The 18,791-nt window shown below is 42.0% G+C and overlaps 1 protein-coding gene across 1 annotated transcript in view; it reads right to left on the reverse strand.

Annotated features, from left to right (window-relative positions):
- Positions 1–18,791, reverse strand: part of PIGG (phosphatidylinositol glycan anchor biosynthesis class G) — a 2,654,828-nt gene that overhangs the window by 2,250,430 nt on the left and 385,607 nt on the right. The window lies entirely within an intron of this gene.

Genomic DNA, 18,791 nt, shown 5'->3' on the forward strand with positions numbered 1-18,791 from the left:
TGATGTGTGGTCATGTGTGGAGGGTTATCAGTATATTGTAGTTAGGTTAAGTATCAATAGTAAGGCAGTTAGACAGGATAAAAGAAGCATATCTAGTGGTGTGGTTAAGTTTGAGATTCAGTAATGAGTATATAGTGTAGTTGGGAAATTATGTGTACTTTGCAGTGTTTGCAATTTAATATGTTTGTGAGAAAGTTGAGGCTTGGCAGATTATGTAGTGTACAGGAAGGTGTAGGTGGGATAGTAGTTTGGTCTTCTGTCTTTTGATTAGTAGTTTGATGATTGTTGATGGAAGAATTAATTAAATGTGGGGGAGTGTGATTACTGTTTGAGTTTGTGGGAGGAGACTTTGCACGTATAAAAGTAGGAGTAGGGTGGGAAATGGGGATAGGGTAGGGGAGTGGAGTGAGCCTGAGAGCAGCGTGTGTGAACAGAGCGGGTTATTGCTGCCAATGTTACAACTGTAAAGAAAAACAATCAGTAAGTACCTTGCACTTTATACTATAGTTAAAATAAGTCATATGCTGTAGTGGAAAGCCTAGTGTATATGCTAGAGTTGAGTTCTATGGCAGTATATCTGAAGGATTGCATAATTCAGTCGCAGAGGTAACAGCTACAGAGAAGAAGAGAGTAGCTCTGTAATTTAAATTTGGGGTTGATACTGGCTAGGAATTAACCCGTTACATCCAACTGACACCTCCAGGTGCATCTGCAGTATTGCTTATTCATATTTACATCAATAATTCCAAAACCATGCTATGTACAAGGTTTTAAAAGATTTCATCTTAAAGGTTACACAATGGCAAACTCAACTGCACTGATATTTGACCTTGGTCTAGTGCAGGTAAAGAGATATCAATTGTCATTTTTATTATGTTAATTTATATAGATATAATTTTCATATTTTTCTAAATATCTCAACAATCAAGTAACACAGACAGAACTCCTTAGCCTCATATGAAAGCTCTCTACTAGATGAATAAAATGCTGCTGACAGTATGTGTGTAACTTGAGTGGTGCTGAGATATTGTAAGTTGTTTATAAAATATTACAAACATAATAGTTACTGTGTTTACTGTGACTTATAACATTCAGTTTAAAACCTAGAACCTAAAGAATACTACCACTATAAAAATAGTTTGTGCTAAAAGTTTGCCATTTATACTTCTTTCATAACCCCTATGGTTCAAGAGATATGAACATATGTTTGAAATGTGAGGACATAATTTGATTCTATCAAAAGGCTTAGGCTCCGCCCATTGCAAGCTACAGTGCAAACTTCCTGAGATCCATTGGAGTGAATGAGTTAAGTAAAATATTACAGAAATTGGTGCAGGAGTGGAAGGAGGGGAAATAATGTACATGTTATGGTGATGTAAGAGGAGCCCTTGGATAATACTAGTTAGAGTACAGTTATGTTATAGTAATATCTTGTTCAGATAAAACATACATTATTGAGTCTGAGACTGGAAGCAGTGAAGATAACAGGTTCTTTAGCAAGTGCTTGCCAAAACCGCTGAAACTGGCCCCTTGTTGCTGCTAGGTTTCTGTAGTTCTTGGAAATCTTAATAACTAGGGTTGTCTTGCCGTTTTGATGATAAAAATATCTGGAATAAAAAGGAGGGGAGAGATGCGAGACAGGATGAAAAAAAACATTGCTAATTGCAAGAGGGAGTGAGAGAAATGGTTATAGCAGGAGTATAAGAGGTGTTGTGATGGAGTGATAGTGACGAGGAGTTAAAAATATTTAGAGTGCACAGGTAGCATTCAGTTATTTGCAGAAAATACAAACTGAGAATATAATGAACAATGCACTATAAGAATAATGGCAGGCTTTGCTGTACAATTTGTAACACAATAAAAATTCTCAGTATAATCAGTGACAGGTTATTACAGTATAGAAACAATAGCAGGCTTGTAATATATAATTACAGTGAATGATAAGGCTTGCATATATTAAAGAGTTAATTCATGTTTTGTAGGGTCAAACAAATGCCACACGTTTAATATGAGGCATAGTCACAATCAGTACAATCCACAAGCTGTAACTGCTGGTAAATCAGGCTACATAAATGCATCAGGTCTAATTTGTAAATAGTATCTGTTAAAAGTATCAAATGTGTAACCTGTTATAAACAAGTTGCTAACAGTAAATGGTATTTAGTCAACCATGGAACCATATCAAGTTGGGTATTTTTCAGTTTTAAGAAGCTGTTAGGTAATAACAGCAAGGACCTTGTTTATTGGAGTCACTAGTTTGTAATTGCCGAGCAACACTTTATTATTACAGAAAAGGCTATATCACTAGATATTTGTCTGTTATAGGGAGTTTCTAGATAGAAAGCACCATGAGAGCGTGTTTTAATGTTGTTGTTCATTTATATTTGGCAAAAAACAAACAAAATAGGCTAAATCTTTGGCTATTTACTGTTGTAGGAGGTTTCAAGTTAAATACCAGTACAAACACTTGTTATATGGAAGTGGTTAGCTGAATATAGTAGTAAATAAACCAAAGAGCTGCCTCAACTGAGATATTTCACTGTTCTAGAATTACTAGCTAAGTAACTGTAGAAAAGATAGTTCTTTTTTTCTTTTTTTTTATTTGGGGGGGCATTAGCTTATTGATACACCTAGCTAATTAAGTAGGGTAGTCACTAATAAGATAATGCAGAAATACTAATTTCTGAGTGGAAACAAATAGCCGGCAATGCTCCTAATAAAATCACTGGCTTATTAAATTGTAGTGAGGACTATATCCGCACAGTAACACTAAACATGAAACTCTTATTTTAGATAGTTACTAATAGGAAAAAATGTAGTAATAGTTGCTATTAGAATAAATGCAGTGATATAATTCCTGAGAGGAAAAACAAATGGTATACAATGGTACACTATACTATACACTAAACTTGGCATACATCAGTAGCACTACACATGGACGCATGAGGTTAGGTAAATTTTCTTACATTACGTAGTCACTATTAGAATAAATGCAGTAATACAATTCCTGAGTGGAAAACAATACCGTACAATGCTCTTAATAGTGGCTAGCTTATTAATTGTAGAGAAGACTGTATCACAGTAATGCTAAACATGAAGCACTTCAAGTTAGGTAGATTTTGTAATTTTAGGTAGTCACTATTAAAAACAAAATAAAAAACAGCAGGGGAGCTTGTTAAAAGGGAGTTGCTAACTTTTCAAGTACAGATAAGGATGTAGCATAGCAGCTGATCCATTCAGTTAATTGTGTACAGATATTCAGTTAACTGTGTACAGTAGTCTCTATAAAGATCAACTGCAGATGACTTAATAGCTGATTGAAACGTAGTCAGTATGAAAATCACAAACCCTGAAATCAAGCAAACCATGAATAAACTATTATACATAGTTTCAGAGAGGCACATGCACAAACGCACTGTACAATACACTATTAACCTAACAGCACTGTAGCAAAATACTTAAGTGAGTCAAAAACTACAAATGCTAAAATATCATCAAATGCCTTCTGTTTTACTGTGAATGTAGCCAGAGAAGACCACAGCTTACACAACGTACATCACCAGAATGGGTTATTCAGTAAGAAATGGTGTCAATAGGGTTGGGATTTGAATAGGGCCTCTCAGTAGCCTCTAGGAGACTACATGTTACAGGTGAAGTTTAGATCCTTAGATCTAGTATTTTTGGTGCTGTTTGTTTTGCAGATGTACAGGATATCCATCAGAGCTAGATCTATGGATGCCTTATATGCCAGGCATAGATCGACTGTCAGTAACCTGTAGGATACTGAGTACAGAGATAGGACCTTAAGGCAATCTGTGTAGGACAGGATAGTCATAATCTGGGTTCTCCTGGTGAGGAACCTTTGAGGGTGTTCCAACTGTTGCAAGTGTCTGGTTAGCTACATACCAAAGGGGACACTGTACTCAGTGATGGGTCTAATAAGAGCTGAGTAGAGTGGTACTATAACTTCACTGGACATGGATGCTTTACCCTTGCTTATGAGTTGGGCAACATAGAATGATTTTCTTACTATCTTGTCATGTGTTGCTCGAAGACCAGATTACTGTCTACATATGTTCCCAGATCTCTAACCATCGGGTCAACTCTTGGGAGTGTTTTATTCATGGAGCAATTACCTTGGGTGAATGATTTCCCAAAGGGCACTATAATGCATTTATTTGCTTTGAATTTTAATCCATGGCTGTGGCACCAGTCATTTGTTTGTGTTAGACCATCTTCTAGAATGTGGGTGTCATGGGGGAATCTATAACAACTCCCTATTTACAGTCATCTGCAAACATGGAGAGCCAGAAGCCTTTGAGAATAAGCTTGACATCTGAGAAGTAGATGCCAAACAGGAGTGGGCCCAACACAGAGATCTGGGGTACCCTACTGGTGATCTGTGTCCTTGTGGGGGTAGTCTCACTGATCCTGACTTCTTATTTAAGTACTGTTTCATTTGAGAGTGAGAATTACAGTAATTAGGAAAGGGAGAATGGTTGAAGCTACTTTGACTGTTACAAGGAATATTACTTCTGGACAAATGAGGAGAGAGAGTGATGAAACTGTGAACGAGGAGGAGCAGTGAGATAGTAGTACTTACTTTTCTTAAAAAGGAAAAATACAAAATAGCAGCAATGACAGAAATGTTCAAGAATTATTAAAAGCGTAGAAAAATAATTGCCATGTATTTGACATTTTTTCTTTACAAGATCACAAACTTTCACAGAGAAAATAAATACATAAGTTAGCAAAAGAATCAAGCAAAAACTGAATGCATCAAACTGCATGATAAACTAGTCAGATATGGAACAATCTGTTGTAAAAAAGATAAAACGAGGGTTAGGCTATTAAGATGAGTACATCTGACATTACCAAATAATGAGAATTTGTGTAAAGCACTTGGATTATTAGTACATTTAAAAGAATTAGCTGCAATATGCAAGTATGCAGGATAACATAAGTAATACAAAGTCAAACAATAAGAAATAAAATGACAGCATGTGCATATTCATACTCAAGTGGCCGCAGGTATGAGTGAGCATGTAAGTGTGTAGTGTGGAAGAACAGTTGCAGCACAGCTGGTCACCTGGCAGTGTGAAACTTGGCTCTAGATGACTGCCACTGTTGAAGAGACACCCCAACTCCACATGTAAAAATGGAAAAAAAGGAGTTGTCGGTGGATGGATGTTGGTATTCACACCCAAATGTGGATGTGGGTGACAGTAATGAGCAGAAAGCAAATAATAAATATGAGAAAGACATTCACATGAGGATGAGCAGTTGGCTACAGCAAAGACAATAGAAAAAATGTACAAGTGTAAATCAAGCATCATGTAGTAAGTGTGGCTAAGTATATCAGGAAGATGCATCAGAAAATAACAGTTTTACATGAATTTTAAAAGATGAAACATTTAATCACAAAAAAGGTGCATGCAATTGAAGAGAAGCTTGAAAATGAGCAGTGGCAGCAAAAAGTTCCAGTTGGTACAATTAAAGTAAAAAACAGATGATGTAGTGAAGTCTGAAAATGCCTGTGAGGCACTGACATAAAAGTGCAAGTCAAACTATTACCAAGAAATGCTGATAATTACAAAGCAAAATGTGGAATTTAAAAGAGTGAGAGGTTTACAATGAAATAAATGTCTGAAAATACTTTTATGGCATTGGAATCCAAATGCAATGACTGGCCATTAATATTCAAAAACAAGCACACTGATTGGTCAGCCCAACCAGTGTGCCCGTTGTAAATCTGAGAATATACCAACGGAAAGAGGTCCAGTTGCCCGGACTTTTTTCCATTAGTATATCTCTAAATTTTTTACTTTTCTTTCTTTTTTCATGAAATTATAAAATGGAAGACCTCAAACGAACGAGGGAGACAGTGCAGAGAAAAATAAAACGATAACCAGGTACATTCTGCAAAACTGAAGAAACTTACCTGATTATCCTTTTATTTTTTCAGTTTCGGCTCTCCCAAACTTTAAAAGTCTCCCTGTTTCTTTTTTGTTTTGAATAAAAAAAAAAAAAAAAAAAAAAAAGAGAGAGATTTTCCTTTCTCCATTGCCTCCTTTGCACAGCACTGATGTACTGCTGTACTGCGTAAGGGTAGGAACATAAAAGTCCCATACTCATGTGCTGTACATCAGACAAAGCCCGCGGATCCCAGAAAAACACGGAAGGGCACCACAGAGGCACTATACAAAGACATTACTTAAGAAAAGTAAGTATTTTTTTTCTTAAATAATGTCATTGTATAATAGCAATAATTGACTCCGTGGTGTGGTATACTGAAGATTTACCCACAGTTGGCTTTAATCACTGGGGCTTTGCCCTTGTGATTAAACCACACCAACCATTGGTAAATCTTCAATATAACACACCAATGTCATCGGTTATTGCTTAAACATACTCTTCTTATAAACTGGTGTAACCACAGGGACTATAAAAATAAATGCAAGGTCTATTTCAAATTATAACACTTTAGTAAATTCCCCTAATATTTTGAGTTGTTCGGCTTTGAAAAGCTGAGAACACTGATGTGAAGACCAGTAGAGATGCGTGAAGGCTGCCAGCCTAGTCAAATAGAATTTGGTACACAATTCTATCATTTGTAAATACGGTGAAATGTTGAAATGCAGGCTTGCTTCTTAAATGAAAGAATATGTTGTGAAAGGCTGAACTTAAAACAATGTGGCAACATTGCCATCTGCTGTAAAGAAAGCTAAGTATTTCTTGTTGGTCTTTTGAAATTAAAATTATTTCATCACTGCCTTTGATGTTTTACAAGTAGGCTCCAGTCCGGCTAGATGAAGGCTTCCTGCCTATTGTTTTAAGGCTAAAGTTAATGACCAGAATTTACATGTGGAATGTCCTTTATTGTTCTAAGTGTAAACGAATGGAAATGCAGTTTCTGTCAGCCTGGGAACACCAGGAAAGTGTAAAAGATGATATAATATTTAGCAGGACTGCAGTTTCAATTTAAAACAGTGAAAAACAGAGATTATTAAGCATTTTTGTCTGACTATCCAACTCACAGCACTGCCTGTTGCGCTATGTAAGTAAAGTTATTTTAGAAGTGTGTTTTCTTGTAGATAACTAGAAGCTAGAAATATTAGACTAAGTGTTTTCTGTGATGTCAGAACTGTACTACTGATTTATTTTAAGTATTTCTGTGTGATCTCTGAACTTTTGACTAGCACTGTATAATAGAAAGTATTATCTTGTGGTTTTAATTATTTATTATTAAATATTTTAAAACTTTTTAACTGTGGCTGGTTTTGTGTAGAGATAGTTTAACCTCTAGAGTACACTGCATATTCACAGAGTTTACTGTCCAGGTCACTCCAAATAAGCTTTGACTGTTTAGTCAGATCCACCAATTGGATAATAATATTGCACAGTAATAATTGGACACCCTTTTAAGGGCCTTTGGGTAGCTGATAAATATTAGCTGGGTGGTGGCAAGTGGTGCTGACATACAGTCTGGGTAAAAGGGGCACAGCTGGAGAACCTGTGCCAGCCTTCCACAGAAGAGTCTGTGTGGTTGTGTAAATACTTATCTCAAAGTGTGTGTGTCAGCTACTTGGACAGGGACACGAAGCACTGGTTGGACAGACAGGGTGCTAGAGATTGTAGCTTGCCCAGCTAGACTGAGATCTGGACCCTACAGCTGTGTCAGTGGGGAGTCTTATTGGGGACCCGGAGAGCAAGGGAGTGACCAGCCCCAGACTGACTGTGATCTCTGTGTGTGTTTTTAAGGGAAATTGCACTTTACTGTGTGTATTTGTTATCCTTTCCTCTCATATGAGATGCCCTCTCTGGTGTTAGTGGTGAGGATTGAGGCTCCTTGACTGCTGGGCCAGGGCACGGGCGTCACATATTAATTGGTGGCAGTGGTAGGATATCCTCACATATTAATTGTTTGGCAGCGGTGGGATATCAACATCACATATTAATCAGTTAATTCCAATTGGCTTGTAGTGGTGTGGGTAGAGTGAGCTTTGAAGGTGTTTTGTACTCTAAAACAGCCAAGAAGTGAATACTCCAGAGTTCAGATCACAATTGTTTTATTTCTTTTGTTAGCTTAGTTAGTCAGGGTGAGCAGGCAGCATGTCAGTAGAGGAGTATGGAAAGCTGACAAGTAGCTAGCTGGCAGAGATATGCCAGGCTAGGGGACTGGTGCATGGAAACCTGACTAAAGCAGACTTGACTGCAGCCATGGTTACAGCTGCATCAGAAAACAGCAACCAGGAGGACAATCAGACTGGCAGTAGAGATATAATTCCCTCAGAGAATGGACAGCTCAACCTTTCTGCAGTGGACTTAAAAATCCAGCTTGAGCTAAAGAGACTTGAGTTGGAGGCCAGGCATGTAGAATTAGAAGTAAAGGAAAGACTGTGACGTTGGCAGGCTGAGGAGAAAGAGAAACTGTTACGTCTGCAAGCTGAGGAACAAGAGAGGCAGAGGCAGCATGAGAAGAAGATGCTGACTCTTCGCCAGAGTCATGGAGGTAATGGGGAAGGGAGTAACTGGACCCCAGAAGCACAAAAGGTCAGAACATTTCTTCCACAGTTTAAGCAGGGGGATATTTTTTATAGTTTTATTCATATGTTTGAAAGGGTATGTAAACAGTATGAAGTTGATCAAGGGCTCTGGGTACGGTTCCTGACCCCCTTACTCCATCATAAAGCTGTAACTGCATTAGCTAAAATGTCTGACATTGCATGTTTTGATTATACTTCTGTAAAGAAATGTCTTTTAGAACTGTTTAAGTTAACACCTGAAACGTATAGGAAAAGGTTTTGTGAGCATAGACGCAAGGCAGATGAAAGTGTGTGTGAATATGTTGCTGAATTGAGCACTTATTTCCATAGGTTGGTAAGTGGATGTCAGGTTACCACTTTTGAAGGTCTGACAGACATTTTGATGAGGGAACAAGCCCTTAGCACTTTGCCTGAGGACACGAAGATCTGGTTAGCAGATAGACAATGTGCTACTTCAGATGAGTTGGGGACAGAGACCTATACCTGGCAAGCAGGGCAGCCCTGCACAGGAAGGGGACCCCCAGTAACCTCATGGGTCTAAAGGAACCCATGGTGGGCAGCATAGACTGCCCCAATAGAATCTGCCAGTAGCAGGGGAAGCCACTAGTCCAGATATATGTCCAGGAGCTAAAGTTAAATGTTTTGAATGCAACCAGTGGGGCCATGTGGCATACAGGTGTTCACGGAGGCAAGGTGCGGAACAAAAGATGAGGGAGCCAGTAAGTGGGAAAGACAAAATGCCAATAGTAGGTTGTCTTGAGACAACAGGGGTACCAAACTACCATCCTGCAGATGTCCTGAGAGGGAAGGATTTGGATGAGGCAGTACCATGTGCTTATGCAGTTACACACGGTCAGGCTAGAAGACAAGCATGTGGGTCTGGTAGCCTGGGGGAGACCCAGACAGACTGCATACTTGCAGCCAGGACTGGTGAGTTGGTTACTCCAGGGAGGGAGCTACTCTGTAGCAGTGAGACTGAATGTGAGCCACAGCTGCTTGTAGGTACAGATGTTCCCTTGTACAGAGTAACTGCAAAGGTAGAGGTGAGTAGTAGTACCCAGGTTGACAGTGAGGCACCACAGTCAGAGGATGCCAGACTTCCTGTGGAAGGGGAGCTGGGAAGGGTTACAAGGAGAGAGTTGAGACAGGCTCAGCTCTCAGACCCTACATTGCAAGGCCTGAGGCAGGTAGCTAGGAAGCACCTGATTCCCAAGGAAAGGGGGAATCTGTATACTGGGACAAAGCATTACTATATCGAGAGTGGACCACTGAGGGAGGGCTAGAAGGTGAGAGAGTACAGCAGTTGGTAGTGTCTAGAGCTTACCATCTGGCACTTCTAACCATAGCCCATGAACTTCCCTTTGCCGGTCACACGGGCATAAAACATACAAAAAGGCGTATTATGCAAAACTTCTATTGGCCTGGAATTTCCAGAGATGTAACACGGTACTGCAGGACCCGTGAGAAGTGCCAAAAGGTAGGTAAGGCAAGAGACAAGGTGAGAGCTCCTTTGATGCCTTTGTCTGTGATTGAGGAGCCATTTTAGAGGGTAGCTATGGATATTGTTGGGCCTCTGAGTACCCCAAGTTCCACAGGGAAAAAGTATATCCTAGTAGTAGTGGATTATGCTGCACAATACCCTGAGGCAGTGGCTTTGCCCTCCATTGAGGCAGAGAAGGTGACAAATGCTTTGTTAGAGATTTTCTGCAGGGTAGGTTTCCCAAAAGAAATACTGGCTGACAGAGGTGTCAATTTCGTGTCAGATCTGCTGGCTTGTCTGTGGAAGTCATGTAGGCTGAAGCACATGAAGACCACCTCCTACCATCCCCAGACTAATGGTCTTGTTGAGAGGTTGAACTCTACAATCAAGTCCATGCTATGGGCATTTGCAGATCAGTTTAAGAGGGAGTGGGACAAATATTTGCCCCATCTGTTGTTTGCTTACAGAGAGGTTCCCCAGGAATCCACAGGTTTTTCACACTTTGAGTTGCTGTATGGGCATAGGGTGAGGGGACCTCTAGATTTAATTCGAGATGAGTGGGAAGGTGAGTGCAAGTCTCACAAGAAGTCTGTTGTGGCATACTTCCTAAACCTCAGGACAAGGCTCAGGGAACTCATGGGCTTGGCCCAGGAGAACCTGGCAGAAGCCCAACAACAGAAAAAGGTGTGGTATGACAGGAATGCTCGAGCTAGAGAGTATGCTGTGGAGCAGCAGGTAATGGTTCTCATTCCTCTCAGACACAACAAGTTGCAAGCAACTTGGGAGGGTCCCTACAAGGTGGTAAGAAAGGTAAGTGATGTTAACTACATGGTAGAACTGCTAGGCAGATGGCAGGAGCACAAACTGTACCATGTTAACATTATGAAATCTTACCATGATAGGGAGGCCCTTGTGCTGAGCATTTGCAGTGGACTGCAGGATGGGTCTGAGGGAGATCTGGGGACTGATCTTCTCAGTGAGTCTCGGGCTGATACCTCAGCGGAAGGGGTAGCAATTTCCCAGCAGCTATCTCCTACCCAGATTTGAGAAATCTGAGCAGTGTTGCAGGAATTTGGGGACATGTTCACTGGGAAACCAGGGTGCACCCACCTAGTGCAGCAAAAGGTGAATACAGGACCCCAAAGGCCTATTAGGCAGGCACCTTATAGTGTGCCTGGGAGAGTTAGACAGACCCTGTGGAAGGAGGTACAGGAGATGTTGGAACTAGGGGTGATTCAAGAGTCCAACAGTCCCTTGGCCTCCCCAGTGGTGCTGATGCCAAAGAAGGATGGCAGCACCAGGTTCTTTGTGGACTACAGAAAATTAAACAGTCACACAGACTTGGATGCTTGCCCCATGCCTAGGACAGATGAGGCCCTAGAGCAGCTGGGTGGGGCTAAGTATCTTACAACCATTGATCTTACCAACGGTTATGGGCAGGTGCCCTTGACTCCCAGTGCTGGAGAGAAGTCAGTCTTTGTGACTCCTTTTGGCTTGTATGAGTTCACAAAGACGCCCTTTGGGATGAAGAATGCCCCAGCGACTTTCCAGAGGCTAGTAGATCGTATCCTAGCAGGAGCAGGAAGGTTTACCCTTACTTACCTAGATGATATTGCCATCTACAGCCAATCCTGGCCAGAGCGCCTTCAGCATGTCAGGGAGGTTCTGGGCAGACTACAGAGGGCAGGGTTGACCATTAAGCCGAGCAAATGTCAGGTGGGTATGGCAGAGATCTCCTACCTAGGACATAGAGTTGGGAGTGGTAAGATAAGGCCAGAACCTGCCAAAGTGGAAGCCATTCAGGCATGGCCTGCACCTGTTACTAAAAAGCAGGTGAGGGCATTGTTAAGGACAGCAGGGTACTACAGAAAGTTTGCCCCCAGTTGTAGTACCATAGCTGCTCCCCTCACAGACCTGACAAGGAAGAACAGGCCAGATAAGGTAGTGTGGACCCCAGCATATGAGCAGGCATTCCAGAAGCTTAAAGAAGCTTTGGGAGGATTCCCTGTGTTAGCCAGTCCAGACTACAGCAAATAATTTTTTGTGAAGGTGGACGCTTTGAACCATAGGGTGGGAGCTGTACTTAGCCAGATTTCTTCAGAAGGGGAAGAGCACTCAGTGGTTTATCTCAGTCGTAGGCTCCAACCCAGGGAGAAAAGCTATGCAGCTGTAAAGAAGGAATGTCTAGCCATAGTGTGGGCATTGCAAAAACTTCAGCCTTATCTGTATGGAAGGAAATTCACTGTCATGACAGATCACAACCCCCTAACATGGTTAAACAGAGCCAGCCAGCAAAATGCCAAGTTGCTAAGACAGAGCCTGGGGTTGCAAGCATATGATATGTCAATGCTCTAAAATACCCCTTCAAATTGAGTAACCCTAATCCGCCTTGTTCTATTGGGAGAACCAGCTTATCCCACTTGACCCTTGACGTCTTCCCCTCCCAGATAAAATCATCATCTCTTTTTTTAATTGCTATCCACAACTTCTTCTCTGGTTAATAAAGATATGCCTGACCTATGTATAAAATGAAAAAGACTAAAAACATTTTAATTGCTTGCATCTTACTAGCCATAGCTACATGACAAAGTTCCAGTTTCTCAGTTTTTGTATTATCTACTGTTTAGTCTCCTCCCACATATGCTTAGCTGCCACAATGGAGTAACTTTTTAATCCATACTCCCTAAATACTTAATTTTATCATGTCCTCATAAATATGGATATTGCTGGACCAATTTGTGTGGGGGTACATAATTTACCGCTATTGCCTTTGTTTTAGCTTCATTAGTTTTGTATCCTGAGAAGATCAGAAAAGTACAGTTGTGTACCTACCATAAATGTAGATGTTCGAGTGTGTTCACTGTTGCAGTCATTACACTTGAGTTATCCTGCTGGCAGGCTACCCGCAGTTGGCCTGAATTCCAAAGTCCTGGTCCTGCGTCAGTTGCTGTCACCTCTTCCCTGACGTCAGTGCGCCAGGGGTATATAAGATGCAGCCGACGACATTTTCTTCAGTTTTTCTTGCCCCAGATGTCAGGTGCCCCCAAAAGGGTAAGCTAAAAACATTGCTTATAAAAAGCATGCAGTAAAATAAACATTACCTTCATCTACAAGCAAATACACCACATAGGTTGTATAGAATAGAGAAGTACAGATAAGTCCCAGCAAAGAAAGGGGGCTGGTGGGTGGGTAACCTGAACTGCAACAGTGAATACACTCGAACATCTACATTTATGGCAGGTACACAACTGTACTATGTTCATCGTGTTTCACTGTTGCAGTCATTACACTTGGGTTAAATCCCAAAGCTGAGGTTGGGCGGCTGGGTCTAAATAGAATTAGGAGTAGCTATGAGGCCCTGCAGAACTGCAGTGGGAAAGCCTGCTCTGGATTTAGAGTAAAGAGGTAAGTGGTAGTGCTTAGTAAACGTGTGCACTGAAGTCCAAGTTGCAGCCTCCAAAATATCTTTGCTTGGTACTCCTCTGAGGAAGGCTGCTGAGGTGGCTGCTGCCCTGGTTGAATGTGGTCAAAAGCCCTTAGGCACTGATTTGCCATGTTGTGAATAGCAGAAACGAATGCAGTGTCCTATCCATTTTGAAATAGTCTGCTTTGAGATAGCCTTTCCTTGTGGTCCAGCAGTTACTCAGGCTATAGATAAGGGAAAAGAGGTACACACAGCTTACCTTGACCTTGCTAAAGCATTTGACATCATTCCCCATTCAGGTATTATTGATAAGCTCACCAGCCTGGGCATAAACCCTTACGTCACAAGATGGATCGCAAACTGGCTCTCAGACAGATCCCATAAAGTAAGAGTAGCGGGATCTATGTCCGAATCCAGACCAGTAACGAGTGGTGTGCCTCAGGGCTCTGTCCTGGGGCCCCTCCTGTTTGGCATATACTTCTCAGAAGTACAGGCAAGCACAGAAGGGCTGTGGCTGACTACGTTAGCAGACGACTGCAAACTGGGTGCTATAATAGAGTCTCCAGCCGACATGGAGATCCTCCAGAAGGGCCTAAATGAGACTGCTGCATGGTGTCAAAGCCATGGTCTCAAGCTAAATGCAAAAAAAGTGCGTAGCAATCCCCTTTGGAAAAAAAAAAGAGTACCCGCAAACTACAACATAGGAGGTAATCCCCTGAAAACTGAAGAAGAAATAAGGGATCTAGGGACCCAAGTAGATAGTCAGCTTTCCTTTGATTACCATGTTGCCAAAGTGGTTAGAAAATCTTTCTATGTGACCCATCTGATCACGAAGGGGTTCGCATCAGGATCTAAGGATGTAATGGTGCCCCTCTACTCTTCCCTCATCAGACCCATTATTGAGTACAATGCACCAACTGGAATGTACCTGGCTTGACATCTCCAGCAGCTGGAGAGACCAAAGAGGCACCTAACCAAGAGGATTACTGGCCTCAAACAGTTGCCCTATGCAGCACGATTGAAAAAGTTAAGACTGTTCTCTGTTGCATACCACTTTCTCAGAGGCGATCTCTGTCTAACGTACAGAGCCATGTCCAACCCAGAATTGTTGAACATGCTCCATCTTAGCAAAACCAAATCTACTCGAGCTACACGCTCTAGGGATATAAACCTTAACACAACAATGAATAGAACATGCTGGAGGGACAGATTCCCTTCGCAGAGACTTCCCTTACTATGGAACAGGGTCCCGATCTACATAAGACAGAGCCCCTCACTATCACTCTTCAAGAGGAACCTTGATGAGTGGATGGTAACAGAAAGTTCACACCGGGGATCGCACCAACAGCATTACTAGATAGGGGCCAAGGGTACTAGCTGCTAGTACAAGGGTCTAGGGAACTACTAAAGGGGCGGTGAATACTGTACAACCTGGCTGGGCTAATATATGCCTTTGGGCAGATAGCCCAGTACCAACCTATGAACCTACATGCCACTAAAAGTTGCTCAGTCTTTCTGAAAGCTTTAGTTTTGTCCAAGTAGAAGCATAGCTGTCTGTGTATGTCCAAAGAATGCAGAAGTCTCTCCCCTTTATTCTGTGGGTTTGGATAAAAAGTAGGCAAATGAATGGTTTGGTTAAGAGCCATACTGGATACTACCTTAGGCATAAATGTTGGGTTTGTCCTTAGTGAAACCTTGTCCGGATGGAAGATAATAAAAGGTTCCACAGCCATTAATGCCTGTAACTCTGAGACTCTTCTTGCTGAAGTTATTGCTAGAAGCAGAGCTGTTTTCCATGATAAGAATTTTATCTCAGCTGTATTGGCTGGCTCAAAAGGAGGCAGTGTGAGTTTTTCCAAGACAAAATTGAGGTCCCATACAGGTACTGGTGCTCTCCTTGGAGGTCTTATGTTTTTGGCCCCTCTGAGGTACTGCCTAAGCAGTGGATGAGAAAAAATAGGTGGGTCCGTATTGTAATGAGCTGAAATGGCAGAGGCATGGATCTTAATTGATGAGAAGGATAGGCCTTTGTCCAGCATCTCAGTTAGGTATTGTAAAATCTGAGGAATATTTGGTACAAGCATGCCAATTCCTTGTGCCTGGTTCCAAGCACAGAATCTCTTCCATTTTTCTGCATAAGATTTTCTGGTGCTGGGCCTCCTGGCCTCCAAAATAACATCCATAACCGCTTTAGAGAGAGGTGTATTCTGAATGGTTACACTATCTGCCATGCAGCCAGATTTAGGGTTCTGCGTTGGCTGTGCAGCATCTGATTGTTTTGTTGGGTCAGTAAATGAGGAATTTGAGGCAATGTCCAGGCTGGGCCTTGAGACAAGCTCCTTAGGATTGGGTACCAGTGCTGGCGTGGCCAATCCGGGGCAATCAGTATCATTTGTGGCTTCTCTTGTCTGACCTTTAGGAGTACTTTGGGGAGGAGAGGCAGTGGAGGAAAGGCATATACTGTAAGGTTGTTCCAGCTGAATGACAAAGCATCCACTTTCCATGCTTGTTTGTGATAAGTCCTTTTGCAGAATCTCTGTAGTTGGCAGTTGTGAGGGGAGGCAAATAGATCTATGTCTGGGCATCCCCATTTCCTTGTTATCATGTTGAAGATTTCTGGATCTAGTTTCCACTCTTGAGGATCCATGAGGTTTCTGCTTAGTTCATCTGCCAGAGCATTTGTTTTTCCTGGCAGGAATTGTGCTTGCAGGTGTACTTGGTAAGTTAATGCTGTGTTCCACAAATTCATGGCTTGTCTGCAGAGGAGGTAAAAATGTGTGCCTCTCTGCTTATTTATGTACCACATGACTGTAGTATTGTCCATCTTTATCAGCAGTTGTCCTGGATGAAGTAGGTCCTTGAAGGCTGTCCGGGCATTTTGTACTGCTAGCATCGTTTTTTGATTGATGTGAAGATGCCTTTGGCTTGTGGGCCATGTGCCCTGAATACATTTTCCTGCCATGTGGGCCCCCCAGGCATAATCTGATGCATCTGTTGTTAGTGTTTGCCTGGCTGTGGGTAAAGTGAATGGCTGTCTCTTGTTGTGGTGACAGGCCTGTGCCCATCATCGAAACTCCTGTTGCAGGCAGGGAATGAGTGAAATTAATGATTCCAGGCTGTGGCACTGTTGAGTCCAAGCACTTTTTAGATACCATTGTACCTTCCTCATATGCAGTCTTGCATATGAAATTAGCAGAATGCGGGATACCATGTAGCCCAGAGCCTGCAGAATTTTTTTTTTTGCAGATAATTGGGTCTTTGTTGCCATGCTTTCGTAGTAAGAAGTCAGTTGCCTTTGTTTGTCTGGCGTGAGATAAGCCATCTGGGCAGTTGTATTTAAGCTTGCACCCAGGAATATTATCTCTTGAGAGGGTACTAGTTTTGATTTCTTCTCGTTTACTGTGTACCCTAGGCAAATTAGTAATCTTTTTACAAACGCCAGATGCTTTAGTAGAATGTCTTTGGTCTCTGCTTGAATAAGGCAGTCGTCCAAGTAGGGATATATTTGAATTCCTCTTTGTCTGCAAAATGAAATTACTGGTGACAGGCATTTTATGAAGACCCTGGGTGCAGTAGATAAGCCAAAGGGCAGTGCAGAGAATTGGTAATGCATTGAACCAGCTATGAATCGGAGGTATCTTCTGCAAGATTGTCTGATTGGAACATGCAGGTATGCCTCTTTGAGGTCCAAAGTTACAAGCCAAGTCCTCTTGCCCAGCATGGGCAGAAGCTGCTGCAGAGTCAACATTTTGAATTTTGGAACGTCCAGAAAAGTATTTAGAATAGACAGGTCCAGAATTGGTCTTCAGGCTTTGTCCTTTCTTGGTACTAAGAAAAGTCTTGAGTAAAATCATTGTCCCTGCTCTTGTTGTGGTACTGGCTGAATAGCCCTCATGTCCATGAGAGATGAAACTTGTTTATGTGCCTCTGCCCACTGATTGTGTGGCAGGTCTGGCATACCTTTTGCCTTTGAAAGGGTGTGAAAGTGGAACCTGTATCCCTGAGAGACTATATTTAAGACCCATTTGTCCTGGGTGATCATGTGCCAATTTTGTGAAAAAAGTGCTAGCTTTCCCCCTAAGGGTGCTGCCAAACGATAAGTGCTTGGCAATGGCAGAGGGAAGTCATTGGGACTGTTTCCTATATGGCTGTGATTTGTCTTCTCCGCTTTTGGAGGTAGAAGCACCCGATTGTTTGGGCCTGTATAAGCCCTGGGGCTGTTATCTGCCTCTAGGGCATCTGTATCTGCCTCTTTGTGGCCTGTCTGACAATGGAAAGGACCAATTCTTAGAAGGCCAGTTCCTGCTAAATCTGGGTGGCTGTACCTGTAAGAAATTCTTTACTGTCTGCATAGATTTAGCTTTATCCTCCATTTTCTTCAACACCTCTTCTGCCTTAACACCAAACAAAGTATCATGCTGTAATGGAGAATCCAATAATTTTGCTTTAACATGATCAGGCAGATTCTGTTCCTTTAACCAAGCATGCCTTCTAATGACAGAACCTGTAACAGCGGCCCTGCAAGAGGCCTCCAGTGAATCAAAACCACACTGCAAAGTATGCTTTCCCACTTGTTCAGCTCCATGAAATAAATCCTGCATTTCCTTGTTCTCAGAACATTCAGAATTTGTCAACATTTTCTGTTTTAGCAGTGACATTAAGTATTGCTGATATTTAAGCATATGAAACTGACAATTTAAAGCCCTTACAGCCAAGGTAGCAGAAGTGCAAACGTTTTCCCCCCATCTGTCTAGTGCCCTTGCAAGAGGTCTGTGCTGAGGTAGTACAATAAAGTCTCTGAGCCTTTTCTTAGATTCTGAGTAATCTTGGCTCTCCCAGTGGAAATGTCCCTCATGGCATGCAGGGTTTCCCCAAAAGAATAATCCTCAGGATGAGAAGCTGAAGGAATAGATTCTTCGGCATCAGAATCCTCATAGGGAGGAAGAGAGTATCCCTGTTCTGAAGAGGAGTCAGAGGAAATGGAAACCTGATCAGAGGAATCATATTCAGTGTCTTGCCTAGGCCTCTTATCAGGAGGGGGATGGGAACCCCTGATCAAAGTAATTAGGTCTTCGGCCATTTTGAGCATCTGTTTCTTAGGCATGGAAGTCTGTCCTGGAGAATGCTGTACTTGTTTCCTTGTCTTTAAAGCTGTTTTAGTCTTTGTCTTGGATGCTGAAGTTGGCTTGATATAAAGCTGTGTAGGTCTGAAAACACCTTCAGAAGCCGATGCCTGCTCAGCGGCTCCGGACCCATCTGAGGGATTAGTTTCCGAAGGCCCAATATCTTGAGTATCCAGAGGCCTAGCTGTCTCCACGTGGGAGTCGGAGGCGGCCTGTGG

The sequence above is a fragment of the Protopterus annectens genome, chromosome 2.part0, assembly GCF_019279795.1.
Source record: "Protopterus annectens isolate FY-2018-M chromosome 2.part0, PAN1.0, whole genome shotgun sequence".
In the NCBI taxonomy this organism is placed as follows: Eukaryota; Metazoa; Chordata; order Ceratodontiformes; family Protopteridae; genus Protopterus; species Protopterus annectens.